Source organism: Pinus tabuliformis, chromosome 4_2 (assembly GCF_031772625.1).
Source record: "Pinus tabuliformis cultivar Carrire ecotype Pingquan chromosome 4_2, CPIR1, whole genome shotgun sequence".
Classification (NCBI taxonomy): Eukaryota; Viridiplantae; Streptophyta; class Pinopsida; order Pinales; family Pinaceae; genus Pinus; species Pinus tabuliformis.
The window spans coordinates 355,106,252-355,122,200 of NC_142304.1; the positions used below are offsets into that span (position 1 = coordinate 355,106,252).

At 35.4% G+C, this 15,949-nt stretch overlaps 1 pseudogene across 1 annotated transcript; it reads left to right on the forward strand.

Annotated features, from left to right (window-relative positions):
* Positions 1-1,138: 1,138 nt before the first annotated feature.
* Positions 1,139-15,026, forward strand: LOC149169380 (uncharacterized; annotated as a pseudogene). Its single transcript, XR_016259384.1, has 5 exons — positions 1,139-1,560; positions 2,204-2,278; positions 2,404-2,528; positions 14,503-14,637; positions 14,774-15,026. The product of XR_016259384.1 is annotated as an uncharacterized LOC149169380 (transcript).
* The last annotated feature ends 923 nt before the right edge of the window (positions 15,027-15,949 follow it).

Sequence of the window (15,949 nt, forward strand, 5' to 3'; positions counted from 1 at the left end):
TTTAATAGAATATATTTTTAGTTTTAATATATATAGATTTTAACAAAACTATTTCAATTTATTAATTTTATATTAAATTATGGATCTTATTCGCAGGCTAACTTGTTTATTTGATGGATTAAAGTGCTAGAAAAAATTATAGATTACATTCATAATAGGTTTATAGATTAGAAACTATTTATCTATACTTATCCGGTAGTGGGAGGTAGATTTAGTGAAAAATAAAAACAATTTAAACTTATTCACAATGCAAAATGATAATATTTTTTTATTATTATAATAATAAAATACAAAATTTTATTTTATTAATTATTTTTAGATATGATAAATGTTTATATGTTATAAGTTTTTTGTTTTTTTGTTTTGTTTTGTTTTGTTTTCTAATTTAAGTAGTTCAAAATGTAACATGCACAATTTTCTTTTAAAATCCTAAATCTATATACTTAATCAAAAATAAATTTTAAACAACAAAAAAATAAAATTTTAACCAAAAAAAATTACCATATTCCCCCTTAAAAAACTACACAACTATATATGTATATAAAAAATTACCATATTCCCCCTAAAAAAAACTACACAACTATATATGTATATATAAATAAACTACCGTTTCTACATTTGTGGTGGTTACTTTTGAATTTCCTTGTCAATGCTGAATCATGGGCCTTTCAAAATGTATATGCTGGCTTACTTTCCTTGTCAACGCTCCACTATCAGATTTGGACGCTTGTCCTTTATTCATGCTTTTTGTCAAAATTCTCTCCTTTGGCTATAAACTAAACATTATTTCACTTCCAACGTCTTCTAATTGTTTTCAACTACTTCCTTAACAATATTATATGCAGTGCCAACCGAAGCATTAATCTTAATCGCTTTCAAGAGTTGCTGCATAACTACTCTAACGGCTTGTTCCAATCCTGGAGGAGACTTTCTGCCATTCTATATGTTAAATTCCATTTCACAGTTTGAATCAACCACAAAAATACAAAAATGTCACTCAGGTGTGTCGGTTTGTTACTCGAAAGAGTAACAAAAAATTCTTTGTGGAAGCCTTTTTCCGAGGTTAAATTTCAAAGTGTTGTTTCAAGAATCAAAAGTCACGCGAGTAGATGTCTTGCTCCTATAAAATATTTGAAATGAATACCATGGAAATTGATGTGCCAACAACTTCAGCAAAATATAGCAGTTGCAATTTCCCTCTGCACTAATTTCTTCAAAGCCATTTACCACGACTTGGTTGATATTTCTCAGTCTGCAAAACCTTCCAGCTTGTCTTGTGTTCTACTGTGAGAGAATTAGCCCAACTGAATTACTGGAAAATGCAGGTTTCTTCCAAAATCATGGGCTTGGGCACAATCGCCATGATTTCCACTCTTCTGTGCTTTGAAATCGTAAGATCAGCTTATGGTAATTATGTCTGTGATTACTATGACTGCGGAATGGGAACATGCAAAGACTCCTCAGATTTTCCATTCTTCATGTGTCAATGCGAATATGGATGGAGGAGACCATATACAGATGGTTTCCCAGTCCCATATCTTCCCTGCGTTATACCCAACTGTAAGCTTAATTTTAATTTTCTCCCATTTTGATCTTTCTTTTTTTTCTTTCTTTCTTTTATTTTTTTTAACTAGGGTCAGTTTACTTCTGGTTCATATAGAGTCTATTCCAGCTGTTGCCAGTGCAGCTACCCCTATACCTCTGGGGCTACTAGATGTATTTTTTTGATTTCTTAGTTTACACAATTTCATATCACTTCAATCCAGTTAAGCTAAGACTTGTCCTCCTCTGATCCTTTAGATTATACAATTTCATATCACTTCAATCCAATTGAGTTGCACCTTAGAGCCTATTACTTGTTCTCCTCTAATCCCTTAGATTATACAATTTCATATCACTTCAATCCAATTGAGCTGCTTAGGATTTCAGATAACTTCAATCCAACTGAGCAGCTTAAAGGACTTAATTTATTTAGCATGAGAAATTGAACCTGAGTAAGGAGATGACAACTATTCTTCTCAACCACCCAAAATAACCCCAAAAAATAATCCCAATTGAGATAACAATCCTTTTTCCCAACCACCTAAAATAACTAGAATGGACCTGCTTCTTTAATCTCTTATTTTTATTTCAAAATAGATTTTGTTTAACAAGTTCTATAATTTTCTATCTATCTGAGATTCTACCATTTCTGTCTTTGCAGGCACATTAAGTTACAGTTGTACTGACACCTTTTATCCTCCATCGCCTTCGCAAGCATACCATGGTGACTTAAGCCGTAAGTAATTTCACCACCTGAAAGTGTCTGTACTATTCCAATTTGTAAATTTCTACTTTTGTTTGGCCTATGAGGCCGCCAATTTAAGTATATCCAAAGATCATTTTGGTATTGATTGTTTGCAGCATGTGAGTATGATGTATGTGGGGCGGGAAAATGTGTGAAAGCGCCTCAGGGGGTCATACTTGCCTCTGTAACGATGGCTTCCAGAATCTCATGAATTCGACGATAGGTTACTGTGTTACAGAATGTAACTTTACTCTTCCCTCAACTCTCAGTTTTTCTATTCTTAAATAAAATTCTTAAATAAAATGGGATAACTCTTGATTTGTCCATGTAATTTACTTTCAAGTTTTTCCAGTTAAATTGTTTTTTATTATTTTAATTTTATATTTACTTTGATTTTCATTCCTCCCTCATCCTTAATTAAATATTTTAAGTAATGTGAAGCAACATCTATTATAATAATTTTAATTTAGATTATCAATTTAATGTGAAGAAAAGAATTTATAGTTGCTTCACAGCAAATTCTTCATGAAACCTAACTTCCTGTCTCTATCTCAACTCACTTTCAGACCTGTATGAAGTGCAATATCTTTTGAAAGCTACTAAGACTCTTCCCTTTACCCTATACAAAGATCTGCAAAAATTATCTTTTACCTAGCTTTTACTCTGGATTGATTGACAGGCACCTTCACGTACATAACCTACGCACAAAAAGCCAGATGACCATGCACTGGCTAATGACCTTAGTCGACAATAAACTCATCATTGTTACATCTCTAGCTTTGTTTGGAGTGGAGTGCTATGTTATCAAAATTGTTTTTCAAGGATTTTGGGTTCACTACACTTCTCAATGTTGCTATTAACTTCGCATACTATTCTCCAAAAGATATCTTGAACCTTACAACTCAAAAACTTGCAAGAATATTACAGAGCTTGCAAGTGTAAACTGTTAAGCATGGAAGCTTACAAATTTCTATTTCATGGCTTCTCTCTACTATGTGGCTAATCACTTTCTAAAGAAAAATTTGCTATCAACCGAGGCCTATTGAAGCATCTTCATGGGAGAGTCTCTTTTGCTGCATGGATCTGCATATATAAGTTTCAAGTTTCTTTTGCTGCATGGACATGCATATAAAAGCTATGGCGCCTAAAAATATGTCCCTTTGATGAACTTAATGCCTAAAAGTTGGCTCACATCTTACCAGTAGTCGGCACTAACGACTCTACTTGCAACAGTGAAGATGAGGACCGATGAATCCTTCACAATTATTCTAGGGACGGTTCTCTAAGTTGCCAATTCAATTACCCTTGTTGATTCTGTAACTTTCAACCTTGAGCCACTCTCCCCTACCCAAGGCAAGGATAGAAGTATCCAACTTCTCCGTAAAGCTCTAGTGTCTAATCCAGAATATTCCGATTTATCTAGATAAGGATACGGTTGGGAAGTTGATGGTTATATTTTAGATGGTTATTGAAATCACAAAGTGAGACCAATAAATTCTTCTAAATTTTACTAAACATAATTGGTTATTCAACATAACCCCGAAATTTAAAGCTCTTGAACAATAACTCTGCTGAGGGTGCGTGGGCCATAGCAAAAGTGCTGCACTTTATACATCGATATATAGGTGCTTTAAGATAAAATGTGAACCGAATTGAAAAGAAGGAGATGTAGCTCACAGGTGTGGCCTGCACCTGGAGACTACACTCACAAAACAGAGAGATCACTCTCGTACACTCTATTACCATGAATGAAAAGATTACATCATTAAATACAACTCTCGAAATCAGGAAGTTGCAACCACACTCCTAAACTCTAGGAAGAAATCCTAAACCAAGGAGATACGTTATGAGTGTCTATATGTTTCGTGTTTTTATGGAACACTAGATTGTGTGCCAATTTAATGGTGCTCTGGTTGTCGCTTTTGATGGAAGTAGAATTCTTCTGTTCTTTTCGTGCATAATTAAGAAGCCTTCTCAACCAGATCGCTTCACATGTCGCTGCACACAATGCTTGATACTCAGCTTCACACGATGACAAGGCTACAATACTTTTCTTCTTAATGCTCGATGCTATGACCTCGGATCCTATGTTGAATGTGTAACCTATGATGGACCTCGGATCATCCAAGTTACCTACCGAGTCTGAGTCTGAAAAACCTGCTAGAGTAATATCGGATGCGTCAGTGTATAAAATACCATAATTAAAAGTACCACAAAGATACGTCAACACGCTTTTTGTTGCTACCTAGTGACTTTCAAGCGGTTTCGACATGAATTGGCTCAACACACTAACAAAGTATGCCAAGTCAAGCTGCCAACCAGCTGTCTATACATTGTAGCATCAACCTCTTTAGTGCCATCGTCACTGCTCAACTTCAGATTCTGCTGAAAAGGTGTCGTTGCTGATCTACACTGATCCATACCAAACTTTTCCAACGGATTTCTGGCATACTTCCCTTGGGTAAGAAAAGTTTGCCGAGTATCTCTGCATACTTCTAATCCAAGACAATAATGAAGACTTTCGAGATCTTTCATCTCAAAAACTTGTGCCATAAGCCTTTTGACTCCTCTGATTAAATCATCTACATCTCATGTTATAATCATGTCATCCACATACAAAGAAATCAAAATAATCTGCCCCTCATTATTGTACTTGGTATACAAATTTGGGTCATTTAAACTTCTATGAAAGACATGCTCTAAAAAGAAAGAATCAACCTTTTCATACCAAGACCTCGGTGCTTGCTTTAAACCATATAAAGCCTTTTTCAATCTGCAAACAAGATGTTCCTGCCCCTGCTTTATAAATCCTTCTGGCTGTACTAAGTAAATTTCCTCTTTTAAATCACCATTTAAAAATGTAGATTTAACATCAACCTGGTATAATTCCCAATTACATTTAGTAGCTAAAGCAATAAGCATTCTGATTGTATTTAACTTTGCTGCAGGTGCAAAAGTATCATCAAAATCTATACCTTCCTGCTGTGAATATCCTTTCGCAACCAGCCTAGCTTTTAATTTCTCTATACCTCCGTCTGCATTCATTTTTGGTTTAAACAACCATTTACATCCTATGGGTGTTTTATTCTTAGGCACCTCAACTAAATCCCAAGTATCATTTCTAAGAATTGATTCCATCTCTTCATTCATTGTAGCCCTCCACTCCTTAAATTGACTAGCTTCTTTGTAATTAGAGGGCTCTACAATGTTCAAAACTTTTGACATCAAAGCATAGTCTCTCAATTTTAATGCGTTTTGAGTCTTCCTACCTGATCTCCTTGGTAGGGGACTTACCTCAAATTTGTTTTCTTCTGTTATAACTGGGCTTGCATTATCACCTTCTTGTTGTTCTTCTTTTTTCTCTTCTTTCTGCTCCTGCTCTCTTTCATCCTCGCTGCTTTCCTCCAACAACAATGGAATGTGCCAATCATCACCAACGTCATCTTTCCCTTCCTGTACCTATTCATGAAACACTACATCCCTGCTTGAAAATGTCTTACGAGACTCAGGATTGAATAATTTATATGCTTTGAATTCTGTGCCATAACCAACAAAGATGCATGTAACTGCTTTAGGGTCTAATTTCTTCCTATCAGCTTTGGGTATATGGGCAAATTCTTTTGACCCAAATACTCTTAGATGGTTTACTGCTGGTTTAAATCCATATAGAGCTTCAAAAGGAGTTTTGAAGCCAAGATACCTGGTAGGACTTCTGTTCTTCAAATATACAGCAGTGTTAATAGCCTCCACCCAAAAACTATTAGACAGACCCTTACCCTGTAACATGATCCTTGCGCACTCCACCAAGGTTCTGTTTTTGTGCTCTGCAACTCCATTCTGCTGTGGTGTGTGTGGCACTGTATACTGTTGAACAATCCCATGAGATTTGCAGAATTTCGTGTATTCCCTTAGCTTGTATTCTCCGCCTTGATCAGATCGGAGAATTTTTATACTCTTACCAAATTGTTTTTCCACCAAGGTTTTAAATTCTATAAAGCACTGGAAAGTCTAACTTTTCTTATTCAGAAAATAAACCCATGAATATCTACTGCAGTCATCAGTAAATAACATAAAATAATATGCTCCTCCTAGCGACCTTGTCTGCATAGGTGCGCATACATCAATGTGCACTAGTTCTAAAATATCTGTTTCCTTCCTCCTATCATGCACACGAAACTGTTCTCTATGCATTTTTCCTAAGGCACAACCATCACAATTTAACTGAATATTACGAAAGATAGGGAGCCCCTCAACCATACCTTTCTTCTGCAATAACATGAGGTCCTGCAAATTCAAGTGACCGAACCTCTGATGCCAGAGTTGTTCGGCTTTCGATCCTCCTGTAACCATGGCTTGCTTTGGTATACTTTTTGCATCCAGTCTGTATAGGCTTCCAACTCGCATGCCTGTTGCAACTATTTCATTCCTGTAATCCTTTATCACACAATGAGTCTTAAAGAACTCGACTTGCATATTTTGATCAGCCATCATGGATATAGATATCAGATTTTTCTTAATTCCAGGTACATATAAAACATTTTTAAGGTGACTAATTTTTCCATTTGGTAACTTGACTGAAATCACCCCATAACCTTTAATCTCGTATCCACTACCATCTCCTAGGAATATTTTTGATCCATTTATACTTTCTTCAAGACTATCAAAAAATTCATTTTTACCTGTCATGTGAGAGGATGCTCCGGAATCGACATACCAAATATCATCCTCATTAGATGCTAAAAGGGCACAGTCAACTGTGAACAGTCAAAATTCATGACTGAAGTCTTTATCTTCTTCTCCAACAAAGTATCCTATGTGCTTTACATTTGCCTGCTTCCTCTTTGCATCATCAGCCTGCTTCTTATAACATTCACTCTGTATATGACCCTTCTTTCCATAATAATAACATTTATTTTCAGAATGATTTGCAAGCATACCTTTATGTGAATGTGAATTATTATGTGATGTTCCTCCTTTCTGCTTTGATTGCTGTTGTGACTGCTGTCCTTTGAATGATCGTCGTTTCGCCATCAGCGTAAGATCATCATTCTGGGGGTTCTGGTTCTGCCGCCGCTCCTCCTCTTGCAGCAAGATCCCTGTCAGATCTTCAAATGTGGGCGCTTTCTCCCTTGCCGCCAATCCAGTAACAAACATTTGAAATTCATCACGCATCCCGCTCAGTGTGATTCAGACGAGATCAGAGTCAGACACTGTCTCTCCGATGGCCCCCAATCCGCCTTCACATCTTTAATTCACACAACAAACGCAGGAGCAGTCTCCCTTTCATCCATCCTCATTGAAAATAGCTTGCTTTTAAGCGCCATAATTCGACTGGTGTTCTGGGTCTGATACAAGATTTTGATAGTCATCCAAATCTCCGTCGACATTTTACAGTCTCTGATGTGGGGGATAACACTGTCCTTCACGGACATCTTCAACAAAACTTTGGCCTTGATCTCTCGCTTTTCCCAATCTTGTTCCTGTGGCCCTGCGTTCGGCTTCTGCTCATCACCTGTAACCATGGACCAAGCATTCGCACCCTCAAGCAAGGTCTGGATCTTAAACTTCCAATTCATGAAGTTAGATCCATCAAGTTTACCAGACTCGTGAAGGTAAGATTCCATCGTATTACTCATTCTGATCAGATCTACAAAAAATGAATATGCCCAACAACAAAAAAACGATACCTCTCAGATCGATCTGTCACCTCTGCCACCGATCTACAGTGTCTAGCAATCCCGTTCCAATGAGCAAATTCAATATTTTAAATACAACCGAAGAATTGGTCTGATCAAAATTGATCCGATCTGCCTCTCCCGGATAGATCTGCAACTTCGCCGATCTGCACCCCTCGCAAATCGCCAAACGAAGATGAGGCTTCCCGCAGATCCCCTTGAAGGTAGATTGGCGCGTCCCCGTGCGTATTGGCGCGTTCCCGAGAGAAAAATCCGTGCCAAGAAAAAATCGCTTAGAGTAAAATTGCTGGTGCGATTAATCCGTGAAATTCCACGCCAATCGGGTGTTCTAGCGCTCTGGCGCGATTAATATCCTAACATTCACGCCAACTCCGCTTCCTGGCGCAACTGTCAGCGCGAAAAGCGCGCCAATTCCCTTCTACTCAGAAATAATAATAATAATAATAATAATTCCGAGTCCGAGCGAGGTGTTCTGCAGTCCACCTACTCAATTGAGCAGAGAGCTCTTGTGTACACACGGCCATAGAGGCACTTCAAGTCACACAGGCAATTCTACCACACATGCAAGCTAGCCACAAAGACACTTCAGCCACAAAGGTGATAAAAGATCAGGCTCACCCAATCTGAGCTCTGATACCAAGATAAAATGTGAACATAATTGAAAAGAAGGAGATGTAGCTCACAGGTGTGGCCTGCACCTGGAGACTACACTCACAAAACAGAGAGATCACTCTCGTACACTCTATTACCATCAATGAAAAGATTACATCATTAAATACAACTCTGGAATTCAGAAAGTTGCAACCACACTCATAAACTCTAGGAACAACTCCTAAACTAAAGAAATACGTTACAACTATGGAACCATTTCTCCATTAATACAAAATAATATTAATTATTTTCAAATCTTTATACATCACATATACATAGAGAAGGAAACTGTACATTTGGATGGTAGATTTTATAAAATTCCGAAAATATGAAATGTATAAATGAAAATATAAGTCATTCTTACCTATCATAGTTTCAAAATATTTTGAAAGTGTACTATATAATTACATCCCAATAAATAAAAACAAAAAAATGTCTTCAAAAATCGAACAGAATCAAGTTGAAGAGGAATGGTGAATGGAAGAGTGACGGTTGTTGCATACAGACTTTCTGAGGTACACACACGGTCATGATGGGTGTCCACGACCTCTTTCAATACGAATAGATTATCATTTATGACATTTAGAGATCAGAGACTCGGTTGAGAATTACAATAGCCATAAAACCATGTCCACTGATCTCAGGAACACAATAAATGGATGTGATGGTGTGGGTCGCTTCGAGAGAAAATAAAAATCAAGTCAAATTAATTTAAATCAATATGTTACGGTATGATTTGTAACCAATCTCAGGATTATAATCAATTTAATAATAGTATTTATTATATAAAGTTAAATTCAAGTTATTCAACCTATAAAGTTAATCAAAATTTTGAAATATTTTAAAAATTTAAAAACCATAAATATTAAAATATTTTAGTAATTTAAATATTAACTCTTTAACTTCATTCATATACTTAATTTTTTATTATTATTCTAAAATCTGTAACTCAAATGTTAAGATATGAATCCAAATATATAGTAAATGCAAAATAATTTATGATATAATGTACTCTAAAGTTACTTTAAAAATTCAAATGGAAGCACAACTTTGGTAATCTATGAGATTTCATAGGTTTGCATACATCGGGCTCTCTTTGATGGAGAAATGGTTCCATAGTTGTAACTAAGGTGACTAATTTTTCCATTTGGTAACTTGACTGAAATCACCCCATAACCTTTAATCTCGTATCCACTATCATCTCCTAGGAATATTTTTGATCCATTTATACTTTCTTCAAGACTATCAAAAAAATCATTTTTACCTGTCATGTGAGAGGATGCTCCGGAATCGACATACCAAATATCATCCTCATTAGATGCTAAAAGGGCACAGTCAACTGTGAACAGTCAAAATTCATGACTGAAGTCTTTATCTTCTTCTCCAACAAAGTATCCTATGTGCTTTGCATTTGCCTGCTTCCTCTTTGCATCATCAGCCTGCTTCTTATAACATTCACTTTGTATATGACCCTTCTCTCCATAATAATAACATTTATTTTCAGAATGATTTGCAAGCATACCTTTATGTGAATGTGAATTATTATGTGATGTTCCTCCTTTCTGCTTTGATTGCTGTTGTGATTGCTTTCCTTTGAATGATCGTCGTTTCGCCATCGGCGCAAGATCATCATTCTGGGGGTTCTGGTTCTGCCGCCGCTCCTCCTCTTGCAACAAGATCCCTGTCAGATCTTGAAATGTGGGTGCTTTATCCCTTGCCGCCAATCCAGTAACAAACATTTGAAATTCATCACGCATCCCACTCAGTGTGATTCAGACGAGATCAGAGTCAGACACTGTCTCTCCGATGGCCCCCAATCCGCCTTCACATCTTTAATTCACACAACAAACGCAGGAGCAGTCTCCCTTTCGTCCATCCTCATTGAAAATAGCTTTCTTTTAAGTGCCATAATTCGACTGGTGTTCTGGGTCTGATACAGGATTTTGATAGTCATCCAAATCTCCGTCGACATTTTACAGTCTCTGATGTGGGGGATAACACTGTCCTTCACGGACATCTTCAACAAAACTTTGGCCTTGATCTCTCATTTTTCCCAATCTTGTTCCTGTGGCCCTGCGTTCGGCTTCTGCTCATCCCCTGTAACCATGGACCAAGCATTCACACCCTCAAGCAAGGTCTGGATCTTAAACTTCCAATTCATGAAGTTAGATCCATCAAGTTTACCAGACTCGTGAAGGTAAGATTCCATCGTATTACTCATTCTGATCAGATCTACAAAAAATGAATATGCCCAACAACAAAAAAACAATACCTGTCAGATCGATCTGTCACCTCTGCCACCGATCTACAGTGTCTGGCAATCCCACTCCAATGAGCAAATTCAACATTTTAAATACAACCGAAGAATTGGTCTGATCAAAATTGATTCGATCTGCCTCTCCCGGATAGATCTGCAACTTCGCCGATCTGCACCCCTCGCAAATCGCCAAATGAAGATGAGGCTTCCCACAGATCCCCTTGAAGGTAGATTGGCGTGTCCCCGTGCGTATTGGCGCGTTCCCGAGCGAAAAATCCGTGCCAAGAAAAAATCGCTTAGAGTAAAATTGCTGGTGCGATTAATCCGTGAAATTTCACGCCAATCGGGTGAAATTCAACAAAACTTTGGCCTTGATCTCTCATTTCTCCCAATCCTGTTCCTGTGGCCTTGCGTTCGGCTTCTGCTCATCGCCTGTAACCATGGACCAAGCATTCGCACCCTCAAGCAAGGTTTGGATCTTAAACTTCCAATTCGTGAAGTTAGATCCATCAAGTTTACCAGACTCGTAAAGGTAAGATTCCATCGTATTACTCATTCTGATCAGATCTACAAAAAATGAATCTACCCAACAAAAAAAAAACGATACCTGTGAGATCGATCTGTCACCTCTGCCACCGATCTATAGTGTCTCGCAATCCTACTCCAATGAGCAAATTCGGCATTTTAAATACAGCCAAAGAATTTATCTGATCAAAATTGATCCGATCTGCCTCTCCCGGATAGATCTGCAACTTCGTCGATCTGCACCCCTCGTAAATCGCCAAACGAAGATGAGGCTTCCCGCTGATCCCCTTGAAGGTAGATTGGTGCGTCCCCGTGCGTATTGGTGGGTTCCCGAGCGAAAAATCCGTGCCAAGAAAAAATCGCTTAGAGTAAAATTGCTGGTGCAGTTAATTCGTGAAATTCCGCGCCAATCGGTTGTTCTGGCGCGATTAATATCCTAACAATCACGCCAATTCCGCCTCCTGGCGCAACTGTCAGCGCGAAAAGTGCGCCAATTCCCTTGTACTCAGAAAATAATAATAATAATAATAATAATTCCGAGTCCGAGCCAGGTGTTCTGCAGTCCACCTGCTCAATTGAGCACAGAGCTCTTGTGTACACACGGCCACAGAGGCAATTCAAACCACACAGGCAATTCTACCACACAGGTAAGTTAGCTACAAAGGCACTTCAGCCATAAAGGTGATAAAAGATGAGGCTCACCCAATCTGAGCTGTGATACCAAGATAAAATGTGAACATAATTGAAAAAAAGGAGATGTAGCTCACAGGTGTGGCCTGCACCTTGAGACTACACTCACAAAACAGAGCACTCTCGTACACTCTATTACCATCAATGAAAAGATTACATCATTAAATACAACTCTGGAAATAAGGAAGTTGCAACCACACTCCTAAACTCTAGGAACAAATCCTAAACTAAGGAAATACGTTACAACTATGTAACCATTTCTCCATTAATACAAAATAATATTAATTATTTTCAACTCTTTATACATCACATATACCTGGAAAAGGACATTGTATATTTAGATGGTAGATTTTAGAAAATTCTGAAAATATAAAATGCATAAATGAAAATATAAGTCATTCTCACCTATCACTCTTTATACATCACATATACCTCGAGAAGGACATTGTACATTTAGATGGTAGATTTTAGAAAATTCTGAAAATATAAAATGCATAAATGAAAATATAAGTCATTCTCACCTATCATAGTTTCAAAATATTTTGAAAGTGTACTATATAATTACATCCCAATAAATAAAAACAAAAAATGTCTTCAAAAATCCAACAGAATCAAGTTGAAGACGAATGGTGAATGGAAGAGTCAGGGTTGTTGCATACAGACTTTCTGAGGTACACACACGGTCATGATGGGTGTCCACGACCTCTTTGAATACGAATAGATTATCATTTATGACATTTAGAGATGAGAGACTCGGTTGAGAATTAAAATAGCCATAAAACCATGTCCACTGATCTCAGGATCACAATAAATGGATGGTGTGGGCGATTTTCCTGTAGGGTTTGATGGTCCACAGTCGATTCCATAGAAAATAAAAATCAAGTCAAATTAATTTAAATCAATATGTTACGGTATGATTTGTAACCAATCTCAGGTTTATAATCAATTTAATAATAGTATTTATTATATAAAGTTAAATTCAAGTTATTCAACCTATAAAATTAATCAAAATTTTGAAATATCTTAAAAATTTAAAAATCATAAATATTAAAATATTTTAGAAATTTAAATATTAACTCTTTAACTTCATTCATATACTTAATTTTTTATTATTATTCTAAAATCTGTAACTCAAATGTCAAGATATGAATCCAAATATATAGTAAATGCAAAATAATTTATGATATAATGTACTCTGAAGTTACTTAATTTTGGTAATCTATGAGATTTCATAGGTTTGCATACATCGGGCTCTCTTTGACCTTCATAATGAGTGAAAAAGGAAATGGAAAAAATTGGTTAAAGGAAAGACACCATCGTAACTTTTTTCTTTCTTTATCCATTTTATTTCTTATTTTAATGTTTTTCTTTGATTTTAATTCTTTTAACATTTATAGTGATTTACATAATATTTATATTTATATAATTCTTTTACATATAGGGAATTTTATTTTTCTATTAATTTTAGAATCTATTTTTTACCAGAATTATATTAAATATTAATTAATGTATAAATAATTGAATTAAATATTAACATAAATTTATTTTAAATACAGATTTAATATCAGATTAGAAGGATCTAATTTCTTGATGTCTAATTTTTTTATGAACTGACATTATTTAAATATTTTCTATAGTTGTTTAATTATTTTTTTATTTTTAGATTTTTTAATCTTTTTATTTTGGGAGAAATGAACAAAATTTCACTTTTGATGAGGGAGCATCCTTACACATCATACTCAGGCTATAGATTTTTTTTTTAATAGCAATTAGATAAAACATAAAGTCTTTACATAAATCAAATGGTTTTAAAGTAATGTGACTTGAACTGAAGTATCTGCAGATACCAATGTTAAACAGCAAGGAATGTTTTGGGCTAACTGCTACAGCTAAACTAAACATTACTGTTTGATACTTCGACAACATATTTCTCTATGTGTTGAAGTTTTTTAGAAGTTTCCTAAATGAATTTTTTTAAGACATTTTATGAAAAAAAATATTAATCAATGTGGTTAAAAACTAACCTTTTTATATATATAATTAAATAAATAGTATTAATCCAAAATTTATTAATTTTAATAATAAATTACATATTTTTTATTAAATATTAATTTACCTTCCATACATATAAATTTTCAAATCAAAATAGCCATCTACAATATTTTATATAAAAAAAATATTAAATCCTTAAAAAAAAAAGAAGACTACTCCTTATAACGAAAATAGTTGGGCTGGTTTGACCTTGTAGTTTGGGGGGCCCACTGCTATGAGAATTTGTTATTACTAACAGCCGATGCAAATTAACCGTCCATACAGTTTTGTTCAAATTTTTGAAAAACACGAGAATTCTACGTTGTTATTTCGGGGTAAAAATTAATTATAAATATTATTCACAGGCCAACTAGGGCCAGACTGTGCAGCAGAGGGTGTAACAATCGACGGAAGTTCATCGAAAACGGGGACAGCTCCAGGAGGCAGCACCAACGTCCAACCTTTGGACTCACCTACAGCTTCTGGGTCCTCAATCTCCGGTAACCCTATGTATTGCAATTTCAAATCATTAGTTTTCGTAAGCTCAATTTTTAGTTTTCTTAGGCTCAATTTCTTTCTTTAGATTGCCTTTTATATGAGTTTACAGTGCCGAATTTTGCCTTTATAACTGTGCAGTCTGTGCGAGATTGGCCAGAGATCACGCGCGGCCATTGATTGCAAAGTTTTTCATGACTGTAGCCACCGTCTTCGTCGTGGGTTGAGGTTTCGAACTACTCAGGACTTTCCATTTTCCTGCTGAAGTTTGAAATCACATTAATTTATTATGTTAGTTTATTTGTCATTTCTTGATGTAGATTTTGATACGTTGTAGATACGATCATTATTATCTTTGATTATTTGGTTATATGTATTATTATTTATGCGTTAAAAATAATCAATATAGAGATTTTCTTTTACCGTTCGTTAAAGTATCCATGAGAGGTTACATTAGTATAGATTTTCAATACAGGGTTCATATATCCGAATGTTATTAGAATTGTTTATGGAGGTGGAGGAATTTATTGGAATTATCTGAATGGTTAAAAGTGATTAAAAATGATTGGAATGTGGGTAAAAGAATTTAAAATTTTTTACAATCATAATTACCCAATTCGGCGGGATAATCGGTCCAAAAAAATTAGATTCGTTCGATTCGGCCGAATTATATATAAAAATTGATTCGTTTTACGATGCAGAGATGATATAGGCCAGCCGAGGACAGGTTGATTAAAAACTGGTTTGTTGTTTATCCAAACACTTAAAAATTATAAATAAATTAAGGCTTATATTCCTCACAGCTCAGAGAGAGGTAGGGATTAACAAGATAATCCAAGCAGCACGCACCTTTACTCAAACTACAAGTAGATTCAGTCAATTTTGAAGTATATAAGTAAAGTTTTTCTAAGTATATTTCTTAATTTTTTGGATTAAAAAAATTAATCAAATTATTAATATATTGTATCTAATTAGAATTTGAATTTGGTAAATGTGGTTTGAATCATGTTTTGATTGTGAAAATAGATTCATTATTATCAAAAACTTTTAAGTCACCCAAAATTTTGAAATTTGACACCTATAATTTGGATTTACAAAAAACCCTACTAAATCTTATGTCATATTTTTTATAATAAAAAATAACTTGGTTATAAAAATCTTACTCCTGATATTCATGACAAAAAGACAGCTAAGTTAGACTAAGGCAATATTATTTATTAAAAGATAAAAAAATATTATTATTAAAGCAGATATAAATCCGAGTAATATGGCAGTTTGACCGAACGTTCAGTATAATGGTTCACTAAACCTTATAGT